The following is a 13,088-nucleotide window of genomic DNA, read 5'->3' as shown; positions in this document are numbered from 1 at the left end:
AATATCTGAGTTATTTTATTATATATATATATATATATATATATATATATATATATATTCATTTTACCATACTTAGTAGTAAATCTATATAAATTGCATGGGCTATTTCATTTTTGTAGGAATATCTTCATAAGGAAAAGTTTCTTCACAATATTTTAAATATTCGTATGTATAAGTAATATATTCAAGTATGATCTTCACGAGTCATGTATATCAGAGGTATAAACTATCTTTTTTACACTTTTGTGGAAAGAGATTGTTCGTATTTATCTCTTCAACATAATATATAACTCAGATGAATGTGTAAATCCAACTTTTCTTTATTTCTTCTTACAGCTCATGAATTGTTAAATTTGTTTTATTTCATTCAATTGATGCTAAATATCCTAAATTTACCTATTAATACAATTAAATACAAGTACATCTTTTTTACAGCACTTAATATCTCTGTTGCTTGATAAAAAACACTTGCGTTCTGAGATTTCTCTACTAGCAAAAATATTCTAGTAGTATTTCTACCATTTGTCTTTACAGGTTCTTTATCTTTTTGCCATATTAAAATGTGGATATATTCGAAAGTTGTACCTTTAGAACCTGTTTACAATCCTTTCCTTTCTGTGTTTCTACTTCCATGCCTTCAAACTAGCCTATTCGTTAAAATCTATATCTACAGCTCCTTTTTATTTTTTTAAACAAATTTTTATTGAATATAAATGGTATACATTTAAACTATATTTGGTGCCCTCTCCTCCCCCTGCCCCCATTTTCCCTTCCCCCTCCCACAAATGGTTGTCCAGGGTAACCATGTCATATTCATAATTTTACACATATTTGGATGTAGACCCTCATTAATCAAGATCAGCCTTTCTCCTCTCTTATCTTTCCATTCAAACTTTCTGATATTTCCCCTCCATTATCTGGAGTCCCACTGGTATCCTCTGTGTTCCCTAGTTTGGGCATATTAGAGGAAACATATGTACCTTCTCCTTCTGTGCTTGGCTAATCTCACTTAACATAATATTCTCCAGGACTTTCCATCTTCTTGCAAATGATATAATTTAGTTCTTCTTTATGGCTGAATAGAATTCCATTGTGTGCATTTCCCAAAGTTTTGCTATCCATTCATCTGTTGATGGAGATCTGGGTTGGTTCCATATTTTGGCTATTACGAATTGTGCTGCTATGAACATAGGTATGCAAATGTTCCTGTAGTTCTCTGAATTCAGCCCCTTTAGAAAGATACCCAGGAGTGGTATAGCTGGATCATATGGTGGATCTATTCCCACCTTTCTTAGGAATCTCCACACAGATCTCCATAGTGGCTGAACTAGTTTGCATTCCCACCAACAGTGTAAAAGAGTTCCTCTTTCCCCACATTCTCACCAGCATTTGTTGTTATTTGATTTCTTTATGCTTGCCACTCTGACTGGGGTTAGATGGAATCTCAGTGTAGTTTTGATTTGCATCTCCCTGATGGCCAGTGATGTAGAACATCTTTTCATGTATCTTTTGGCCCTTTGTATCTCTTCTTTTGTGAAGTATCTATTCAGTTCATTTGCCCATTTCTTGATTGGGTTGTTTGTTTTGCTAGTGAAGAGTCTTTTGAGCTCTTTGTATACTCTGGATGTTAGCCCCCTATCAGAGTGCTGGCTGGTAAAGATCTTTTCCCATTCTGTAGGCTTCCTCTTTAGGTTATTGATGGTTTCCTTTGATGAGAGGGAAATTTTTAGTTTGATGCTATCCCACTTGTGAATTCTTGCTTTAATTTCCTGAGCTTTGGATGTTTTTTTGAAAAAGTTACTGCCCGTGCCAATATGTTGTAGTGTTGAGCCTATACTCTCCTCTAATAACTTCACAGTCTCAGGTCTAATTTCTAAGTCTTTGATCCATCTTGAGTTAATTCCTGTGCATGGTGAGATATAGGGGTTTAGTTCCATCTTTCTTTCTTTTTTTTTTTTTTTTTTGGTGGTACTGGGGTTCCTGGAAGCCCTTCTACCTCCGGGCTTACACTCCCAGACCTATTTTTACATTTTCATTTTTGGAAACAGGGTCTCCTAAACCAGCGCGCGTGGCTGGCTTCGAACCTGCGCGATCCTCCTGTCTCCGCCTCCCAAGCGCGGGGATTACAAGCGTGCGCCACCACGCCCGGCTAGTTCCATCTTTCTACAAATGGATAGCCAGTTCTCCCAGCACCATTTGTTGAAAAGGCTGTCTTTTCTCCAGCATATAAGTTTGACCCCTTTGTCAAAGATTAATTGACTAAAGATGTGTTTAATATTTACTATTAGATTTGTTTCTGTATCTTCTATTCTAATACACGGGTCAGTATATCTGTTATTGTGCCAGTACCATGCTGTTTTCACTACTATTGCTCTATAGTATAATTTGAACTATGGGATTGTGATGCCTCCTGCATGTTTCTTACTGCTGAGAATTGCTTTGGCTATTCTGGGTCTTTTCTTTCTCCATATAAAGTTCATGATTGATTTTTCTAGATCTATGAATAATGCCACTGGTATTTTAATGGGAATTGCATTGAATCTATAGATCACTTTTGGCAGAATGGCCATTTTGATGATATTTATTCTGCCTATCCATGAGCACGGGAGATCTTTCCATCTTCCAAGGTCTTCTTCAATTTCTTTCTTTAATGTTTTATAGTTTTTGTTGTGGAGGTCTTTTACATCTTGGGTTAGGTTTATTCCTAGGTATTTTATTGGTTTTGAGGTTATAGTGAATGGAACTGTTTTCTTTGTTTCTTTCATTATGGATTCGTTGTTGGCATAAAGAAAAGCCACTGATTTCTTTAGGTTGATTTTGTATCCTGCAACTTTACTGAATTTGTCAATCAGCCCCAGAAGTCTTTTGGTTGAGTTCTTTGGGTCTTCCAGATAAAGGATCATGTCATCTGCAAATAAGGATACTTTTAATTCCTCTCTTCCTATGTGAATTCCTTTGATTTCCTTCTCTTGTCTTATTGCTGTGGGAAGGGTCTCAAGGACTATATTGAAAAGGAGTGGTGATAGTGGACATCCTTGTCTTGTTCCTGATTTTAGAGGAAATTCTTGCAGTTTTTCCCCATTCAATATAATGTTGGCTTTGGGTTTACAGTATATTGCCTTAATGATGTTGAGGTACGTTCCTTCTATCCCAATTTTCTGCAGTGTTTTTAACATAAATGGGTGTTGGATTTTGTCTAATGCTTTTTCAGCATCTATTGCTATGATGATGTGGTTTTTGTTCTTGGTTCTATTTATGTGGTGGATAACATGTATTGATTTGCGTATGTTGAACCAGCCTTGTTTTTCTGGGATGAAACCTACTTGGTCATGATGTATTATTCTCTTGATATAGTTTTGAATGCGTATGGCTAGTATTTTGTTTAGAATTTTTGCATCTATGTTCATTAAGGATATTGGTCTGTAGTTTTCCTTTCTTGATGTATCTTTATTTGTTTGGGGGATTAATGTGATACTGGCCTCATCAAAGGAATTTGGGAGAGTTCCATCTTTTTCAATTTCCTGGAACAAGTTCTGAAGTATTGGTATTAGTTGTTCACTGAAGGTTTTGTAAAATTCAGCTGGAAACCCATCTGGGCCTGGGCTTTTCTTTGGTGGAAGAATTTTTATTGCCATTTCTATTTCTTTTGTTGCTATTGGTTGGTTTAGGCTTGCTATGTCCTCTTGGTTGAGTTTAGGTAAGTTAATTGTGCTTAGAAATCTATCAATTTCTTCCATGTTTTCTAGTCTATTGGAGTATAAATTTTTAAAGTAGCTTCTGATAATCTTTTGAATTTCTTCACTATCTGTGGTGATATCTCCTTTTTCATTTCTAATTTTGATAATTTGAGCTGATTCTCTTTTTCTTTTGGTTAGGTTGGCCAGGGGTGTATCAATTCTATTAATCTTTTCAAAGAAACAGCTTTTTGTTTTATTGATTCTTTGAAATTTTTTTGTTCTCTATTTCATTTATTTCTGCTCTAATTTTAATAATTTCTTGCCTTCTGCTAGCTTTGGGAATAGACTGTTGCAGAATTTCTAGGTCCTTTAGTTGTGTCATTAGGTTCTTTACTTGGTGATTCTCTGTCCTTCTTATGTGGGCACTCAATGCAATAAACTTTCGTCTTAATAATGCCCTCATAGTGTCCCATAGATTTTGGTAGGTTGTGTCTCTGTTTTCATTTGTTTCCATAAATTTCTTTATTTCTTCTCTAATTTCCGCTCTTACCCATTCATCATTCAATAGTGTATCATTCAATCTCCATATATTTGAGTAATTTATTTTGAGTTTCCTGTTGTTGATTTCTACTTTTATTCCATTATGGTCTGAAAAGATGCAAGGAATTATATTACATTTTTTTAATTTGCAGGCACTTTCTTTGTGACCCAGGATGTGGTCTATTTTGGAGAACGTTCCATGGTACAGCCCCTTTTTAAAGATACTAGTATACCCCAACTTTGTCTATAAGACAAGTCAACCAATATCATAATACCTAATAAGTAATTACTCCCAAAATCTAAATCTTTGTAAGCCACAATTTCTATAGCCTTGTTATTCTCCAAATGTCCTTTCTTGTATTTTATGACTCATTTCCCTTTAATACAATATTTAGAGTTTGCCAATATCCCATCTCTTTTCCATATGGTAATTTTGTATTTATGAGTAAAGATTTCACTAGATTGTACTGAAACTTTCTATTGAACAAGAACAACTTGTGCATCAAGATATATGTTCTGCTTAGCCAATGGTTAGATTGTTATTTCCAACCATTTTTCCAGTGTGAATGATACTTCATACAAAAGATGTTATCTATTCCTCAACCCCCTCTGTTGTTCAAGGTGTTTCTTCAACTATTTTATCTTTATCAAACATCTATCCATCCTTCAAAGTCTCTCTCAAAAGTAAATTCTCCAACTATTCATTTTAAATGCCTCCATTGAAGATAATTAAGATCTCCTTTGAATTTCTGCAGTAGTGGTTCTAAAAGAGGAAGACTTCAAATAATATATATACTTCCTCTCACTCAATAATCTAGCAAACATTAATTAACAAGTAATTATTTTTATTTTTAAAAAGTCTTAGTGACATCTGTCTTAATTAGAATTACTCTAGTAACCTTCCCACAAAACTTCTAGGTATTTTTTTTTTTTTTTTGCGGGTCTGGGGATGGAACCCAGGGACATTCGACCTCTGAGCTACACCCCCTGCCCTATTTTTTATTCTTTATTTTGAAACAGGATCTCACTAAGTTGGAAATGGCCTCACTAAGTAGTTGAAGCTGTCCGCGAACTGCCATCCTCTGGTCTCAGCCTCCTGAATGCTGGGATTACAAGCATATGCCACCACCCCTGGCTACTTCTAGGTATTTTGATGAAAGTTTCTTTTGAAAAGATTCATTTGCTTAACTCAGAAAATTTTCTATAAAAGATATATTAGCATCATTTACACTATAGATTTCCTTTGAGTAGAGTTTTCACAAATATAATCCTAACTGAACAGTCGGGAGGGGGCCTACAGATGAACCCAGGGACATTCTACCTATGAGATATATGCAGTCCTATTTTTTGTTGTTGTTGTTTTGAAACAGGGTTTCACTAAGTTGCAAAGGGCCTCACTGAGTTGTTGATTCTGCCATTTTCAGGACTCAGCCTCCCAAGTACTGGGATTACAGATGTGTGTCACCATGCCCAACTTCTAAATGAAGTTTTAATTTTTAATGTAAGTAAAAGCTGAGCATGATGGCACACATCTGTAATCCCAGTACTTGGGAAGCTGAAACAGGAGGATTGCAAGTTCAAAGCAAGCCCCAACAACTTAGTCCCTCAGCAACTTAGATCCTGTTTCAATATAAAAAATTAAATGGGCATGAGTGTTTAGTTTGTAGGTAGAAGACCACTGTGTTCAATCCTTAGTAACCCAAAAAAATGTAAGTAAAGCATCACATACAGCTTATTAGTCATGTTCCTAACAATCCAGATGTGTGAGATATTATTTATAATCATTGTAATATTTTCACTAACTATAGAAAATAAACATTATAAGTATAGTGAAAATGCTCACCATTAAAACAAGTAAAATGGAAAAGATAAATAAGAAAATTTCTGTGAATCTACTTTATATCCTCATTTTTTACAAAAAGACTATCTATATAGTTGATTTTCAATAAACCAAATATTTTATGAAGAAATTGGCACTACTTAATATCTCTGTAAGAACTTTTTACCAACAAAAAAATTCCACAATCATAAGTAAAAGATTTAAAATTTCTAAACAGTAATTTACCATGAGAAATTAATGATGGTTGAGATGATAAGTAGAATCCACATCAACTACTTCCCAAGATAAATGGCATTATTATAATTTCTTAAGAATATTCTAGAATTTTTTATGGTACTGGGGTTCCTGGAAACCCTTCTACTTCCGGGTGACACTCCCAGACCTATTTTATACTTTTTATTTGGAAAGAGGGTCTTAAACCAGAGTGGTTGGCTTCACCAGTGCGGTTGGCTTCGAACCTGCAGTATCATCCAGTCTCCGCCTCCCAAGGCAGGATTACAAGCAAGCGCCACCATGCCCTTAGGAAGGTTTTTTTTTGTGTGTGTGTGTGTGTGGTACTGGGGTTCCTGGAAGCCCTTCTACCTCCGGGCTACACTCCCAGACCTATTTAATTTTTGGAAACAGGGTCACTTAAGGCAGCCTGGCTGGCTTTGAACCTGCGCGATCCTCCTGTCTCTGCCTCCCAAGCGGGGAGGGGGGGATTACAAGCGTGCACCACCACGCCCGACTTAGAATGTTTTTTTTTTTAAGCATATGCAGGTAAGAATAAAAGAAATGAAATAAAAACAATACAAATTACAATTCCCATCACCAAAAGTCTACAATACCTACAGACCTTCTCTAAAATTGACCATTCAAGAAGAACAGGAATTCTTGTCTGCTTATGGTGAATGTCAATTTATAGCTCAGTGATAAATAATTCTATTGGTTACCAGACATGTTCTTGAATTGACTTATCACTACCTTTATTTATATTGAAAGAAAAATGAAGAATAATGTAAAATAACCTTAAAGAGTATATTAGAAATTTACAAACTGTGAAATTTTATGGTTGTATTAATGAAAATTATTTGTAAATTTTTAAATAACACGAGTTTGTAAAATTAAGCTATTCTTTCATCAATATACATAACAAAGAACTTAATCAACTATTAAATAGACCTTAAATAAACCACCATGTAAAAATGAGATAAAAGTGTTTTAAATTAGGAAACAACCCAAACCAATATATGATGGAAGGCAGAATATTGCAAAGCACAGAAGAGTGTGTTTAAAGTGTAGTAGTTTGTTTGTTTTTTACAGATTGATTGCAAATATATTTACAATGTGTGGGATATATTTTAAAGAACTTAAACCATAATAGAAATTGAGAAAGGCAAAGTAAATGGCTTAACCTTGGAAGGAGCAAGAAAGTTCATTATAAAAAAAAAGAAAGTTCATTATATGCTAGATTAAATTCCTTGAAATGTTTAATGTGAATATATTCCCTAAACAAATAAGAAACAAAATACTATTAAACTTGCTTGAACTATATTTTAAAGTAATACTAATTTATCATGCACTTGCAAAATGCAATCTTAAAAGGCAGTTAAAAAGAAATTAGAAGCCGGGTGTGTTGGCACACGCTTGCAATCCCAGCATTCAGGAGGCTGAGACAGAAGGATCGGGTTTGCCAACAGACTCAGTTACTTAATGAGGCCCTCCGCAACTTAGTGAGACTCTGTTTCAAAATAAAAAATAAAAAAATAGGTCAAGGGGTAGAGCTCGGAGGTCAAATGTTCCTGAGTTCCATCCCTAGACCCACAAATAAGAAAGAAATTAGTACTATACAACTAAGATTTGAGCAAAAATTCAATCAGTTTCATAAGAAATTAATACCACTTCCAGGCTAATCATAAAAAGATAAAATTAAATGACTGAAATTGAAACATGTATATTTTTATACATTAAAAATGCCTAGAATAAATACTAGGTCAAATTTCCTTTCCTACAGCATTTATAAACAACAGGTAGGACCAAACATATATCTCAGGGGCAGTGTTTTGCTGTGCTTGTCTAGCAAGCACCAGGCCCTAGGTAACATACGCAAGAAAACACATTAAAAATATAATAATGAAATGTGGGCATGCAAACAATTTTAGAAATACACTAGTTAAAGAAAGGTGAATCCATTACTTCCGTTACAAGACATTCAATCAAAAATAAAAATATAGATCTTCCTTCACAGCACCAGGCTCCACAGAGGAAAGGAACTCAGAACAGAGCTCAAAACCAGAGAGGAGATAGGCCAGCCTCACGGCCGAAGGCACAAGAGCAGTGCCATACTGCTGGCAGCAGTGGAGAGTTCACCAGATGGCTCCATATCAGTGCACTCAAAGACCCACCAGGCTCCAGAGAGGAGGGGTGGACAGGGACCCGAGGTGAGCAGCTGCTGAACAACCAGGTGTAATTCAGCAGCTTTTTGGGTGCAAGGAGCGCCTAAAGCTCCCAGGGGCCTGGTTCAGCATGTCCTCCAGGGACTCAGAGTGGAGCTCAAAACCAAAAAAGAAATACACCAGCCTCACGGCCAAGGGTGTGGAGTGGAGTTATACTGCCAGCGGCGGCATCAGCGAGTTCACCGAGTCTAAAACAGCTCCAGATCAGAGTACTCAACAACCATGAGTCAAATTGGGCCCATAAAGGAGAAATCACAGTACTGCATACCCAGGGACTTGCTCAGCTTTGTAAATCTCCCTGGGTCTGAGATTTTGCAGGCCAACCCAGTGAAGGAGTAGTGGTGGCAGAGATACCAAACCCTAGGCGCAGCTTCCCATGGGAAAACACCCAACCTGGCACCCCCATGGTCTCACGCAGCCTCAGCTAGCTCACTGGGTCTGAGATTTTGCAATAGAACCCAGTAAAGGAGTAGTGGTGACTAAGTTTACCACAGACTCGAGATCCAGAGCTCCCTAAATGAAGTGGTAGTGACCCAGGGAAGAACCTAGAGAAGGCACAAACTTCTGAAATCAAGGGAAAGAAGAATAACAATGGAGCAATGATGCCCACAACCCCACAACATCAGAACCTGATAACACAGAAATTCAGAAATCTCTAGAAGATCAAATCAGGAAAATAACTGTAGAAATAATAGAAGAACTTAGAAAAGAATTCAGAGAGAGTGTAAAAGAAATAAAGGATGCAATCATTGAAGTAAAGGCCTCAATTCAAAGTATAAACAATTGATTAGACCGTATGGAGAACAGAATCTCGCTCCTAGAAGATGATCATTCCAAAAATGAATGCACAGCTTATAATTTACCAAAAAAAATCTGACAGCAGGAATTTAACATTGAAGAAATATGGGCCCATTTTAAGAGAGCTAACCTAAGAATAATTGGAATAGAGGAGGGGAAAGAAGGTGAAACCAAAGAGATCAATAATCTCTTCAAAGAAGTAATAGCAGAAAATTTTCCAAACACAGAGCAAGAGGTCGATACACAGGTCCAGGAAACTTATAGAACTCCATTTAGACAGGATCAGAGAAAATGTTCCCCATGCCACATAATTGTCGAAATGACCAATGTAGAAGCCAAGGAGAGAATCTTAAAAGCAACAAAAACAAGAGGCCATGTGACATTCAGAGGCAAACCAATTAGAATCACTCCAGAATTCCCAAACCAAGTCATGAAAGCCAGAAGGGCTTGGAGTAACATATTCCAAACTCTGAAAGAAAACAACTTCCAGCCAAAAATTTCCTATCCAGCAAAACTATCTATCAAATTAGATGGGGAAATAAGAAGCTTCCATGACAAACAGACACTGAAAGAATTTATGTCTTCAAAACCAGCGCTAGAGAAAATACTCAAGGAGATTAACTACAAAGAAGAAATAGGTAATACATGCTGGAACCAAAGAAACAAGATTTTCCATCCAGCAGACAACTAAGAAAAGAAGAATAAACAGTTTCTCAAACATAAAATCGTAACATGTTAGGAATTAAAAATTATCTCTATAATCACACTGAATGTAAACGGCCTCAACTCCCCAATAAGAAGACATAAAATGGCAAAATGGATTAAAAACTAGAATCCATCCATCTGGTGCTTACAAGAAACACACCTTACAAGTAAAGATAGAAACAACTCAAGGTAAAGGGCTAGATCAAGGTAATCCATGCTTATGGAACTCGAAGATAAGCAGGAGTAGCAACTATGATATCAGAAAAGTTAGACTTCAAACCCAAACTTATTAGAAGAGGCAAAGAAGGTCATATTATACTGGCAAAAGGAATAACCCAGGAAAAGGAAATAAAAATAATCAACATATGCCCCCAAAATAGGTGCAGCTACTTTCATAAATCAAACTCTTTGTGACATGAAGTCACACATAAATCCCAATACAATAATACTGGGAGACATCAACACACCTCTCACAACACTAGACTGATCTTCCAGACAAAGGGTCAGTAAAGATTCCTCAGAACTAAAGAACGCCATTAACCAAATGGACCTGTTGGACACATATAGAATATTTCACCCAACAACAGCAGAGTTTAAATTTTTCTCAGCTGCTAATGGAACGTTCTTCAAAATAGATCACATCCTGGAACACAAAATGAGCACTAGCAAATTTTAAAAATGTCACATACTTCCCTGTGTCATGTCAGACCATAATGGAATGAAACTAGAAATCAACTCTAAGAAGACCCAGAGAAACAACATAAACATATGGAGACTGAACACCACACTTCTGAATAAAGAATGGGTCATAGAAGATGTAAGAGGTGAAATCAAGAAATTCTTAGAAACAAATGAAAATAAAGATACAAGATATCAAAACCTCTGGGACACTTTGAAGGCAGTATTAAGAGGAAAATTTATAGCACTGAGTGCTCACATAAGAAAAACAGAAAATCTTCAAATAAATAACCTAATGACACACCTCAAAGCCCATGCAAAGCAGGAAAAAATGAACCCCAAAGCCAGTAGAAGAAAGGAAATTATTAAAATTAGAGCAGAAATTAACAAAATAGAAAATAAAAAACAATACAGAAAATCAACAAAACCAAAACCTGGTTTCTTGCAAATTAACAAAATAAATAAACCACTAGCCAAACAAACTAAAAAAAAAACAGAATCAACCCAAATTATGAAGATAGGAGATGAAAAAGGAGATATTACTACTGCCAGTGTAGGAATCCAGAGGATTATCAGAAAATACTTTAAAAAAAACCATACTCCAAAAAAATGGAAAATCTGGAGGAAATTGACAACTTCCTAGATAAATACAACCTTCCTAAACTGAGTCAAGAAGATATAGAACACTTAAACCAACCAATAACAATCAAAGAGATTGAAACAGCAATAAAGAGCTTACCATCAAAGAAAAGCCCAGGACCAGATGGTTTCCCAAGTGAATTCTATAAAACCTTTATAGAAAAGCTAACCCCAATACTCCTCAAACTATTTCACAAAATAGAAAAAACCGGGACTCTCCCAAATACAATCTATGAAGCTAACATCACACTAATACCCAAACAGAATAAAGACAGTTCAAGGAAGAAAAACTATAAGCCTATATCTCTGATGAACTTGGATACAAAACTATTAAACAAAATACTAGCAACACGCGTTCAAAATCACATCAAGAGCCGGGCATGGTGGCGCACGCTTGTACTCCCCGCGCTTGGGAGGCAGAGACAGGAGATCGTGCAGGTTCGAAGCCAGCTGCATGCGCTGGCATAGGAGACCCTGTTTCCAAATAAAAATGAAAAAATAGGTCTGGGAGTGTAGCCCAGAGGTAGAAGAGCTTCTAGGAACCCCAGTACCACACAAAAAAATCACATCAAGAAAATCATACACCATGACCAGGTAGGGTTCATCCCAGGGATGCAAGGCTGGTTCAACATATGAAAATCAATCCATGTAATTCACCATATCAACAGAACCAAAGACAAAAATCACATAATCATTTCAATAGATGCTGAAAAAGCATTTGATAAAATTCAGCATCCATTTATGATTAAAAAAAAACACTGCAGAGAATTGGAATAGAAGGAACATATCTCAGCATCATAAAGGCAATGTACAGTAAGTCCACCACCAACATCATATTAAATGGGGAAAAACTTCAAGAATTCCCCCTAAAATCAGGAACGAGACAAGGATGTCTATTATCACCACTTCTTCAATATAGTACTAAAGACTCTAGCCAGATCAATAAGGCAAGAAAAGGAAATCAAAGGAGTACAAATAGGAAAAGAAGAACTCAAACTTTCACTATTGCAGATGACATGATACTATATTTAGAAAACCCAACAAACTCTACCAAAAGGCTTATAGAACTGATCAACAAATTCAGCCAAGTATCTGGATACAAAATCAATCTCAAAAAATCAGAAGCTTTCCTGTACACCAACCATAAATCCACGGAAAAAGAAATTCAGAAAACACTTCCACTCAAGATATCCCATAAAAAACTAAAATAACTAAGGAAAAAACTTAACCAAGGAGGTAAAACATCCCTACAAAGAAAATTATAAAACATTGAACAAAGAAATCGAAGAAGATCGTAGAAGATGGAAAGATCTTCCATGTTCATGGATTGGCTGAATAAATATCATAAAAATGGCCATCCTTCCAAAAGTGATCTACAGATTAAACACAAGGCCCATTCAACTACCAAGATCATTTCTCACAGACATAGAAAAATCAGTCCTTAAATTTATTTGCAATAACAAAAAGCCCAATAGCCAAAGTAGTTCTCAGAAACAAAAACCTGACTTTAAACTATACTACAAATCCATTGTAATAAAAACAGCATGGTAATGGCACAAAAACAGATACATAGACCAGTGGAGCAGAATAGAAGACCCAGAAACAAGTCCACACACTTTCAGCCAATGGATTTTTGACAAAGGGGTCAAAAACATACACTGGAAATAAGATAGTCTCTTTAACAAATGGTGTTGGCAAAACTGGTTAACCATATAGAAAATTGGAAATTAATCCCACTTTCTCACCCTGTACAAGAGTCAACTCAAGATGGATCAA

At 36.0% G+C, this 13,088-nt stretch overlaps 1 protein-coding gene across 2 annotated transcripts in view; it reads right to left on the bottom strand.

The window, feature by feature from the left end:
* LOC308274983 (protocadherin gamma-C4) overlaps positions 1–13,088 on the bottom strand; it is a gene marked incomplete at both ends in the record, with an annotated part of 798,148 nt that overhangs the window by 737,919 nt on the left and 47,141 nt on the right. The window lies entirely within an intron of this gene.

Source organism: Muscardinus avellanarius (assembly GCF_963383645.1).
Source record: "Muscardinus avellanarius genome assembly, chromosome: 1".
Classification (NCBI taxonomy): Eukaryota; Metazoa; Chordata; class Mammalia; order Rodentia; family Gliridae; genus Muscardinus; species Muscardinus avellanarius.
Note: the sequence above shows the minus strand (reverse complement) of the source record. Positions and strands in the feature narration are given on the sequence as shown.